The sequence below is a fragment of the Tenrec ecaudatus genome, chromosome 1 (assembly GCF_050624435.1).
Source record: "Tenrec ecaudatus isolate mTenEca1 chromosome 1, mTenEca1.hap1, whole genome shotgun sequence".
In the NCBI taxonomy this organism is placed as follows: Eukaryota; Metazoa; Chordata; class Mammalia; order Afrosoricida; family Tenrecidae; genus Tenrec; species Tenrec ecaudatus.
The window spans coordinates 310,721,436-310,733,474 of record NC_134530.1 but is presented as its reverse complement, the minus strand read 5'-3'; the positions used below and the strand labels follow the sequence as shown (position 1 = coordinate 310,733,474).

Genomic DNA, 12,039 nt, shown 5'->3' with positions numbered 1-12,039 from the left:
AAAAACATTTTATTAGGGGCTCATACAACTCTTATCATAATCCATTCATATACATACATCAATTGTATAAAGCACATCTGTACATTCTTTGCCCTAATCATTTTCAAAGCATTTGCTCTCCACTTAAGCCCTTTGCATCAGGTCCTCTTTTGTCCCACTCCCTCCCCACTCCCCCCTCCCTCATGAGCCCTTGATAATTTATAGATTATTATTTTGTCATAACTTGCCCTATCCGGCTTCTCCCTTCACCCCCTTCTCTGTTGTCCGCCCCCCAGGGAGGAGGCCACATGTAGATCCTTGTAATCAGTTCCCCCTTTCCAAACCACTCACCCTCTACTCTCCCAGTATCGCCCCTCACCCCCTGGTTCTGAAGGTATCTTTCACCCAGGATTCCCTTTGCCTCCAGCTCCTATATGCACCAGTGTACAACCTCTGCTCTATCTAGACTTGCAAGGTAGAATTTGGATCATGGTAGTTGGTGGGGAGGAAGCATCCAGGATCTGGGGGAAAGCTGTATTCTTCATCAGTGCTACATCACACCCTGACTGACTCATCTCCTCCCCTAGACCCCTCTGTGAGGGGGTCTCCAGTGGCTGACAAATGGGCTTTGGGTCTCTACTCTGCACTTCCCCCTTCATTCACTATGGTAAGATTTTTTTTTATGATGATGCCTTATCCCTGATCCCTTTGGCACCTCGTGATTGCACAGGCTGGTGTGCTTCTTCCATGTGGGCTTTGTTGCTTCTGAGCTAGATGGCCGCTTGTTCACCTTCAAGCCTTTAAGACCCCAGACACTATCTCTTTTGATAGCCGGGCACCATCAGCTTTCTTCGCCACATTTGCTTATGCACCCATTTGTCCTCGGTGATCATATCATGGAGGTGTGCAGCCAATGATATGAATTTTTGTTCTTTGATGCCTGATAACTGATCCCTTTGGGAACACGTGATCACATAGGCTGTGTGTTCTTCCATGTAGGCTTTGTTGTTTCTGAGCTAAATGGACGCGTGTGTATCTTCAAGCCTTTAAGACCCCAGACACTATCTCTTTTGATAGCCGGGCACCATCAACTTTCTTCACCGCATTTACTTGTTCACCCGTTTTGGCTTCAGAAGTTGTGTGAGATCATAGAATGCCAATTTAATAGAAGAAAGTATTCATGCGTTGAGGGAGTGCTTGAGCAGAGGCCCAAGGTCCTTCCACCACCTTAATACTAAACCTATAAATATAGACACATAGATCTATTTCCCCATCCTCGTGTATATATATTTGCGTGTATATATATTTGCATGTACATGTCTTTGTCTAGACCTCTATAAATGTCCTTTGTCTCCTAGCTCTTTCCTCTATTTCTCTTGACTTTCCTCCTGCCCCACTATCATGCTCTGTCCCCACCTGGGTTACAGCTATACCTCTTCTTTACGTAACCTTACCCTTGATCATTCCCTACCAGGCCTGCCATTCCCCCCTCTTCACCAATTTGGATCCCATGTTGTTCCCTTGTCCCTCCTGGGTTTGTTAACACCACTTCCTCCCCCCCCCCCACCTCCCCCTATCCCAAGTTCCCCCGGAACTGTCGGTCCCGTTGTTTTTCCTCCAGATAGTTCATCCAGCCTGTCTTATTTAGACAGACCTGTGGAGATAATAACATGCACAAAAACAAGACAGAGCAAAACCAAGCAACAGCATACAACAAAACAACAACAAACCACTGACAAAGAACAAAACAAAACAGAACAAGAAAGAAAAGCTTGTAGTTAGTTCAAGGATCGTTTGTTGGCCTTTAGGAGTGTTTTCTAGTCCAGTATGTTGGGGCACCACGCCCTGGCCCCAAAGTCCACTTTCAGCATTCCCTGGGGACCTTGCCCTCAATTCTCTTGCTGTTCTGCTGCACTCCCCCAGTGCTTTGCCTCGGTGTGGGGGGATCAGGTCAGGTGCAGTTTGCACACTGTGTCTCCGGTGCTGTCCCCTGTAATGCCATTGGTCACTGAGGGGCATCATTTCTCATAGTGGGGCCAGCCATGTTGTCCTCTCTGTGGACTGGCTGCTCTAATCAGGAACATCATCCTCATGGCCTGGTGGGCCAGTCTGTGCTCCACTCTCTCCTCCTCCCCCTTCATCTGCTCCCGTATGCTCTGATCAGATATGTCCCACTCCCGGAGCTGCAGAATCAATGTCGTCCTTTGAAACAAATTTTTCTTGGGGGTGGGGCAGGAATCCACTTAATTTTTGGTGCTGGGGCCAGCCTCCCAGACCTCTCCACTGGTTCCCTACTCCATGCCAGAATGTTGCATTCACACCTTGCGGTACTGGGTTGAAATCTGATCCCTCTTTCACTGTGGAGATATAAACAATACCCTCCCCTTGGGTGGGTTAGTGCCCCATGCCCCCACTCCTCTTTTCTTCCTTCATACAATTCTTATCACAATCCATACATACATCCATTGTGTCAAGCACATTTGTACATTTGTTGCCATCATCATTCTCAAAACATTTGCTTTCTACTTGAGCCCTTGGTATCAGCTCCTCATTTTTTCCCACCCTCATTGCCCCCCCCCATGAACCTTCGATAACTTATAAGTTATTGTTTTGACATATCTTACACTCTCTGACGTCTCCCTTCACTCACTTTCCTGTTGTCCATCCCCCAGGGAGGAGGTGATATGTAGATCATTTTAATTGGTTCTCCCTTTCTACTCCACCTTCCCTTCACCCTCCATGAATTGCCACTCTCGCCACTGGTACTGAAGAGGTCATCTGTCCTGGATTCCCTGTGTTTTCAGTTCCAACATCAAAGATTTTTATACTATCCTTTTTCTGTGATTCTTATCATTCACTGCACATATATCTATCTCAAATATTTCTGGAATATATTTCTCCTAAGAGTTCAAATATCTAGAGAAAACATATTTAAAAATTAAGCTCATAGAAATATGTGGGGAAAATATGGCTTGACCTAGAAGATAGAAAAAGAATGTCTAAGAGACACTTTAACATCATAAACAGTATAACATGGCTATAGTTCAATTCGTCCAAATCAAAAGTAGATTTTTAGAAAAGACACAAGGAAAGTAAACAGGTAGATGAGATAAAAGAGAAGATATTTGCAATGTTTACAAATGACAGGTGCTTAATTGATATCATATAGTAAGAAGGCAACAAAATCCACAATATTGGACAGAAAGATCATAGGAAATGGATAAAGAATGTGAACAGGCACTCATGAAAACCAGGAAAGAGAAGACACAGAAAAGACAAGCAACTTTTTAAAGCATTTAATGTTATTATCAATCCATGAAAATACAAAATAAAATGAGACAATACTCTACCCCCATAGGATCGGCAGACCCAGGATGCCAGGGTATCGATTCCTGCAGACACGGGATGAAAGAGCTCTCAGGTCTCCTGGTGGACGTTCATCCTGAGGGAGCCATTCAGGAGAGCAGTCTTGTATTAATTGAGATGATCCTTACACAGTGGTCTGGAGGGCCAGCTGCTGCTCTTTCTGACCCACCCTCCCAAATCTTATAGGTGACAGATAGCAGACTATGGAACAGTATTAAATGCAGAATTATTTTAATCTATTAGAATAAAACTCCTCATTGATACATTAATTAAATATAAGTCCGTAAAGTGTGGGAAATTCATAATGTAGGACAGTATGCAACTGTCAGATGTAATAAATGAGATGCATATAAAGTAGCAAAATTTTTACAAACGTTCTACAGAGAATCAGTGGCTTCAGGAAAGCAAGGGAGGTCAGAGGACATTGTCACAGTAGTGCGAGTGGTGGCAGAGCAGGACATCACAGTTGCAGGTGGGGCTGCAGAAGTAGGAATGGGACCGTGATGGGGACATGCACCTTGAGTTACACAGAAGAGCTTACAAGACGAGTCCAGGGTCTTACAAGAGGCAGGGCATGATTCATGACTCTGTGACCCCACTAAGGCAAGTTCTCTGGAGGACACAGCCAGGTAATCACCTAAAAGAGGCCAGGCCTCCCTGGGCTGGTAAGGTGAATGGTAGTAACCATTTTCCTCTAATCCTCTCCGAACTGAGCTACTTGGGCGAGTCACCCATTTTCAAACACATGCTGCCTGAGGACATAGCTCATTCACTTTTCAGGTAAATGGTTGAGCAGAGATTCAGTGGAGGCTTAATCCACATGGAGACTCAAGATGGATTGGGGCTTTCACTGTAACTGCAGCTTTCTGCAAACCCCACTGTTCAGAAGTCAACCCCGAATGCGCAGGAATTCTGAGGATCTGGATCCTCGCTTTCATGATTTTCTGTCGGGAGTCCCTACTGACTGACCGCTGATAGGGGACCTGTTCAGTCAGTTCCAGACCACAGTGACCGCACAGCAGACAGAAGCACTGCTCCGTCCTTCTCCATCCTCGTAATCGCTCCTATGTTTGAGCCCACCATTGCAGCCACTGGGCCAATCCATCTTATTGAGGGTCTTACTCTTTTTTGCTTCCTCTCTACTTTACCAAGCATGATACACCCCTTCAGTGATTGGTCTTCCTTGACAACATGTCCAAAGTGAGTGATTGAAACAAAGTTTCACCATGTGGCTTTTATTCTAATATTCTCAGGCAGAAGAAGATTTTGTTGTCAAATCATTTTTAAATGTCATTCTTATGGATTAATTAATTTTCTAAAAATATGAGTTGGAAAACTTCTGTTGCAAAAGATCCTCTTTAAAGAGTTAACAAGTAAAGGAAGAAGTCACTCTGCAGAATCAAGTACCCCTGACCTAAGCCAGGGATACTCAGTGGCCTTATTTGCATGTGAAAGTTGGACAATGAATAAAGAAGACCAAAGAAGAATTGATATATTTGAACCATGATTTTCACAGACAGTGTGCCACGAACTGGCAAGAGAGTGAACATAGCTGTCTTGGAAGAAGTACAACCAGAATGCTCCCAAGAATTGAGCTTAGCTACCATATTGATAATATGCTATTAGGAGAGATCAGTCCTTAGAAAGAGACATGATGCTTGGTAAAGGTGAGTATCAGAAAACAGAGAAAGACTCTCCAAAAGACGGATTGAAACAATAGACTCCAGCACAGCAATAACTGGGCGGATGATGCAGGATGGTGCAGTGTGTCCTTGGATGTGACTCAATGGCACCTGGAACACACGTACCTGTGCATGTACTCTTACTTGGGAATAGGGTTTCTTTGTTGTGTTAACGAGGACATATCAGTGCAGGGCCACCACTTGTCTGTCAGTTTATCCTTCTGTGTGCTACTGCGATGCTGGAAGCTGTGTCACTGGCATCTCAAATGCCTGGAGTTGACGGAACACCGAGGGAAATGTTGCAACAGGCCAATGAAGCAGTGGGAGCACTTATTGATCGATGCCAGGACTGTTGGGAGATAAGTACTGGGTCAACTGATGGGAAGAGATACATATTTGTACCCATTCCAAAGAAAGATGATCCAAAAGGATTGTGCACATTACAGAACAACATCATTGATATCACAAGCAAGTATTTTTGCTGAAGATCACCCAGTCATGGCTGCAGCAGCACATTGACAAGGACCTGCCAGCAGTTCAGGCCATATTCAAAATGGGACGTGGAACAGGGGATATCACTGCTGATGTCAGCTGGATCTTGGCTCAAGCAGAAAAAATATGTTTACTTGTGCTTTATTGATGGTGCCAAGGCGTTTGTGCCAATCATAACAAACTACGGAAAGCCTTGAGAAGAATGGGTATTCCAGAGTACCTCATTGTGCTCATGTGGAACTTGTACTTGGATCACGAGGCAGTTATGAGAACAGAACAGGGAACACTGCAGGATTTAAAATGAGTAAAGACGTGCATCAGGATTGTGTCCTCTCCTCATACTGTTCAAACATATGCTGAGCAAATCATCAGAGAATGTGGCATCAGGATCTGAAGAAGGCTCACTGACAGCCTGCAATATGCAGATGACACAGCCTTGCTTGCTGAAAGTGAGGAGGACTTGAAGCGCTTGCTGATGAAGACCGAGGGTTACAGCCTTCAGTATGGATTACGATTCAATGTAAGGGAAGACTGAACTCAAAACTGGAGTGGAATTCTAACACTGAGGGAAATATGATGAGGACTATATTCCCTAACTTATTACGGAGGGAATTTGGAAAGCTGGCACTCCACGGTAGGGAAGCCTCCACTTGGGTAAGTTAGAGGTAAAGTCCACGTACATTATCCAGCTTTAAAAATCATCCCCCTGCGATCTGGAGGCACAGGGAATCTAGGACAGATGAACCCCTCAACACCAGCGGTGGGAGTGGCGACACCAGGAGGGAAGGGGGTGTAGAAAGGGAGAGCCGATCTCAGAGATCTATGTGTGACCTCCTCTCTGGGAGATGGGCAATGGGGAGGGGGGTAAGGGGAGATGCCGGGGAGTGTAAGATAAGATATAATAACTATTTATAAACTACCAAGGGACCAGGGGCGGGATCGGGGAAGGAGGGGGATGGGGAAAAAAAAGGAAAACCGAGCTGATTCCAGGAACCCAAGTGGAAGGTGAATTATGAAAATGACGGGTGCAACGAATGTATAAGGGTGCTTTGCTCAATTGATGTATGTACAGACTGTGATAAGAGCCTTATGAGCCCCAATAAAAAGATTTTTAAAAAATCATCCCCCTGCAAAAACAAAATCATCCCCACAGATTCTCCCCTTACCAGCTATGCTGCCTTACAGACATCACTTGTTTGATTATATCTCCCTGTAGAAGCAGACATTGTCCATTTACCTTCTCTTCCCACCGTGACACCCAGCTCCCTTGTACCTTCACCAAATGCAGGCAATAGTGTTCCTCACCTGTGCACTCAAGGATCTTAATGTAGAAACCACCCACCTTTCAACACAGGTACCTACTGAATAAGTATGCTTGAAGGCTACCTACAAGTGTCCCAAGATCTATAGGTAAATGTCTGCTCTCACTTCTCCCAGTTCCCCGTGGTCCATCAAGAGGGGTTGAGGTGAGCATGCTACTATAAAATGTGTCTGACTCCTTTATTTTACTCTCCTATCTCTCTTATCCTTTATGACTTTACTATAATTTTTATATATTATCACCATACATTTTCACTTTCTGCCCTTTGTTTGTTGGAGGCTGGTTTCCACTGACAAATAGGTAACATCATGATAAATGGAGAAAAGTTTGAATTCATCAAAGATTTTGCCTTAATTGGATGTACAATCAATGCTCAGGGAAGCAGCAGTCAAGAGATCAAAGGAAGAGTTGCATTAGGTAAATCTTCTGCACGAGACCTCTTTGTAATATTGAAAAGCAAGGATGTTATTTTGAGGACTAAGATGCACCTGACCCCAAGCCACGGTATTTCAATCACCTCATATGGATGTGAAAATGGACACTGAGTAAGGAAGACCATAGAGGAATCACTGCATTTGGATTGTGGTGCTGGAGAAGAATATTGAAAGTACTTGGACAAATTGATCTGGAGTGCTCCTTAGAGGCAGGAATGGCAAGACTTCGTCTTACATACTTTTGATATGTTGTCAGGGGAGAACAGTCCCTGGGGAAGGACATCATATTTGGTAAAGAGGACGTGTGGTGAAAAAAGGAAAGCCTTCAGTGAGATGTATTAGCCCAATGGCTTCATCCATGGGCTCAGGCGTAGGAACAGTTGCGAGGATGGTGCAGGACCATGCAGTGTTTCCTTCTGTTGTGCACCGGGTCACTATGGGTCAGAAACAGCTCGATGGAAACCAAGAACAACAACAATATCCTGTACTTCATATTAAAACATTATTTTTTAAAGGGGAAAAACATCACCAACAAAAACATAAAAAATAATAAAAACTAGAATAAATTTCAAGTTAGTCAAAAGGGAAAACAAATGACACGACCTTACATTTTAACCTAACTACATCTGCATTAATCCACTTTCCAATGCATTCTCTGTGAAAGCAAGGCTATTCAAATCCATGTTCAATGGTCAAAGGAGATTCATTAGAGGATTAAAATCTGGGAACCCTGAAAATAAACTTTGGGCTTTCACTGCCATTTATAGCTTTCTGCAAACTGGGTGCTCAGAATTTGCGCTGTCATACAATTCCCTCCTCTGGTCTTGGTTTTTATTATTTACAATCCTTGGATCACACAGGCTTGTGTGCTTCGTCACTGTGCACTTAGCTGACGCTTCCTTTAGAGGCTGCTTGTTTTAAGACAAGCCGTTTACAACCCCAGACATTCTTCAGTCTGATAGCCAGGCACCTTCTGAGTTGCTAGAGCACACAAATCTTCAGCAATCTCTTCATGATGGTGAGTATCAAGTAGGGCCTTATGTGTCTGTCTTTGTCTTGGCTTTTTCTGTTTATGATTTTATAATGTCCTTAAATTATGTTTGAAATTTGGGGTCTTTTTATACCCTGAAGCAGTAATCAAAGTCTGGAAGTTCAGGGTAACTTGACAAATAATTTGAGATTGGAAGGAAATGTTGTGCGTTGGGTCGATATGAGTCAGAGCCCATTCAATGGCATTGAACAACAAGAAACTTAATATAAGACTACTGAAAGGGGATCTCCAGTAGGCCAGAGATACTCCGTGGTGCTCAAGAAAAGATCATGTGAAATGTACACCAGGAGATGATGAACGTAGCCAGAGAATTGGAAAACACAGAAAAGGAAAAGGCTTAAAGCAGCGGTTCTGAACCTATGGTTCAGGTCCCCTTTGGGGGTCAAATGACCCTTTCACAGGAGTCACCCCATACACAACAGTAGCAAATTTACAGTTATGAAATAGTAACCAAAATAATTTTATGGTTGGGGGGGGGTCACCACAACATGAGGAACTGTATGAAAGTTTCTCAGCATTAGGAAGATTGAGAACCACTGGCTGAACAGTTGAGCTCCGAGATATTCCCATGTTCACAGACCCCTAAGAAACCTTTGGGTCAAAATGAGCAATGCCATATTTTTTTCCCTTGTCATCACATTCAGATGAAAATCTAACCTCCATATGATGGAGGAGCCTACCTCTCTTCCCTGCTCCTGCACCTATTATTCCACTTCCCTTTTGTGCCCACGGACAAGCACATCGGAAATGTCCACACTCTTTTCAACGTTCATCTGAGACCAGAATGACCCTCCACTCAACTTCTCTTCCATCACCCACTTGTTTCTAAATCAACTAGAAGTTAGTCATCAATTTCCCTAGCAAGTCTTGTCAAGACCAAGAATAAAGCTTTTTCCATTACTCCTATAGAAGAACCTGTGGTATTGATGTGTTTGGCATTTTGGACATGTTATCAGGAAGGGCTAGTCAATTCGATGATCAGCAAAAAAGAGGAAGGCCCTCAAGGAAATGGCCTTACATAGCTGTAGTGATGGTCTCCAACAAAGCAGCAATTGTGAAGATGGCCCAGGGGTGTCGTGTAGTGTTTGGTTCTGTTGTACATAGAAGGATTGAGAGTTGGAACCTACTCTGGGGCCCCTAACCTGTGGGAGCCAGCCGACAAGTGGAACAGTCCTGAAAGGGGGAGTGAGGAGTAAGGACAAAAGAGAGACAGAAAGTATTGGGAGGGCAACAGTGAATACCGAAGCCCCGAGTTTATTCTACATACGCCTTTTATCCATGCAGAAACAACCCGGGGTTGATTATCTCATTGTTAAGCAAGCACATTTGATACACATAGCAACTCTATCTTTTTCCAAGCCAGACATCTTTGAGAAAATTAAACAACCTGCTTTTCCCAGAACTTTCATACCTCCTTGCTTATGTTCCTAACGGTCTGTTCAAAACGTTAAGTCACAGAAGAAATCAGCAAACAATGACACATAGGTCATGAGAATTCTCGGCCGTTTCAAGGCTGAGCCTTAATGGCCTTCAACACTAACCACAACAACTCACGATGTTTGATCAGGCTGTGTTTTAGTTGCCAGGAGAAGGAGACCGAATGTGATCTTTCTCAGAAGCCAGAAGCCTCGCTCTTGTTACAAGTTGCTAGTATTTGGGGACAAGCACATTTACCGCGCTGAGCATGGTCACCAGCACTCAGCTTTCCAAGACGCCAAACTCATAGCCAGCAAGTCGATTCCAACACACAGTGACTCTGTAGTACGAGGTGGAACTGTTAGCCAAGTGGGTTTCCAACTACAACTCTTGATGAAAGCAGAAAACTTGTCTTTCTCCTGAAGAGCGGTTGGTGGTTTCGAACTGCTAGTTTGCTGTTTGTTAGCTTCTAAATTAGCAGCATTCAGCCCTGGAAAAACTTAATTTTAGGACTGAGTAGATGGCAGATTGTTTCTACTCCCCAGGGTAAGGACGGTGACTTTCTACAGCTGAAATGGGATAAATAACAAAGAAGAGTCACCTTCCTCCTAGAAACTATTTTAAAGGTTATCAGACCCCAAGATTAGCCGTTCCAGAGCAGAAAACATGAGTGATAAAGAAATTACTTTGGGCCCAGCCTGCGCAGTATGCAGTTGGCGCTTGCGTCCAGTGGTTCCATCTCCCTGAGACTCCTTGCACCTCTTCAGCCCAAAGCAAGGGCCAACCTGATTTAAGCTGTCCCTAGATGACCAAGCAGCCCGACTATGACCTGTAGACCATTGAGATCAAAGCTGAACCCACCGTAGCCAAGTTTCCCAATGACCTCTCAGTCCTGCAAGGTTTCCGGAGAGCCCCGCGCCTGGTCATGCAGGTGGAAGAGCAGGCGGGCAAATAAATCAGCAGGAAGAAATAGCCCAGTGATGACTGCAAATGGATTTTAAAAGAATGGAAGTTTCCCACAAACGTTTTGAAGCCCGATGTATATCTGCCACACAATTTTTGCCTGACAGACAGCTGGCCACAGCCTGACAGCACACTCTCTGTCCCTCGGTCCCTCCTGTCATTGCCCGGACACCACAGCGCAGACGGCTCCTTAGCTGAGCCCGTTCGTCCCGGTTCCTAAAGGACCCTGCTCAGTCGTCTGGAGATGAAGCTCAGAGTGTGTTACGTGGGCAGCGACCCCACGGAGTCTGGAACATATGGAAAACGCCCTAAAAGTTAGCCAAGATTTTCCTGTCTGCTTATTTCTTGGGGAATCGGGACTCTGAGAGTAACACGCAATCCATGGCTTTCCGGGTTGGGTACTGCTGATTTTAAGCATCTCCAAGTGTAGAGAGAAGTAAACGGAAAGTATCTGCTCAACCATGAAAATATCCTAAAGTATGCGATTAACCAATGAGAATTAGGAAGGGGGGTCTAGTAAGCAGGTTTCCGTAGTGTAGTGGTTATCACGTTCGCCTAACACGCGAAAGGTCCCCGGTTCGAGACCGGGCGGAAACAGGCTAGGTTTTTGTTTCTGAGACTCTATTTGAATATGCGTGCATTTCAACAAAGCCTTTGGATGGGCGTGCTTCCCAACCCCAGACCGAAATTACAAAAATCACACAGGAGTAGGCAGGGTCAAGAGATCAGCGTAGTTGGCGCCTGCAAGGACCACCCAGCAGCCATGGTAACTGCCGTAGAGGGAGCAGTAGAGTAGATCAATCAAGTGGGGGCTCCTCTAGGCTTGCGTTCCTTCTTTCTTTCTTTACAGTTTTATTGGCACCTCCCCGACAGACCACACAATTCAATAGTTCAATCATACCAAGAAGAGTTGTACAATCGGTATCACAATCAATTTTAGAACATTTTCTTCTTCCTTGTACTCATTATCAGTGTAATTTTTATAACTGAGGCCAAAATACACACAACAAAGTATTCTCCAATTCAACGCCATCGATGTGTATGATTCAGTGCTGCTTTATAAGCACTGGATTCAATCAGTAGTCTCAGGGCTGTGAGCAGTGAAGGAATTCCATGTGTCTTACGTTTTCTAAAAGATCCCTCTGCCAAGACCTTTTTATTATTATTTAAAAAATCAGAGAGAGGATTAAAAGCTGAGGGATCTGCCGAGTCTCTTTGCTCTTGCTACTGCAGTACACACGTATGGCTGGAGGAAGATGATGGCAGTCCAGGCAGTGAGAGATAGACTCTGGATGTCCTTTGAAGATAGAGATGGACTAAACACCTAGCAACCTG

At 44.4% G+C, this 12,039-nt stretch overlaps 1 non-coding gene across 1 annotated transcript; it reads left to right on the top strand.

The window, feature by feature from the left end:
- The first annotated feature begins 11,228 nt into the window (after positions 1-11,228).
- TRNAV-AAC (transfer RNA valine (anticodon AAC)) lies at positions 11,229-11,301 on the top strand. The gene has a single exon. It is a non-coding gene; the product is annotated as a tRNA-Val (tRNA).
- The last annotated feature ends 738 nt before the right edge of the window (positions 11,302-12,039 follow it).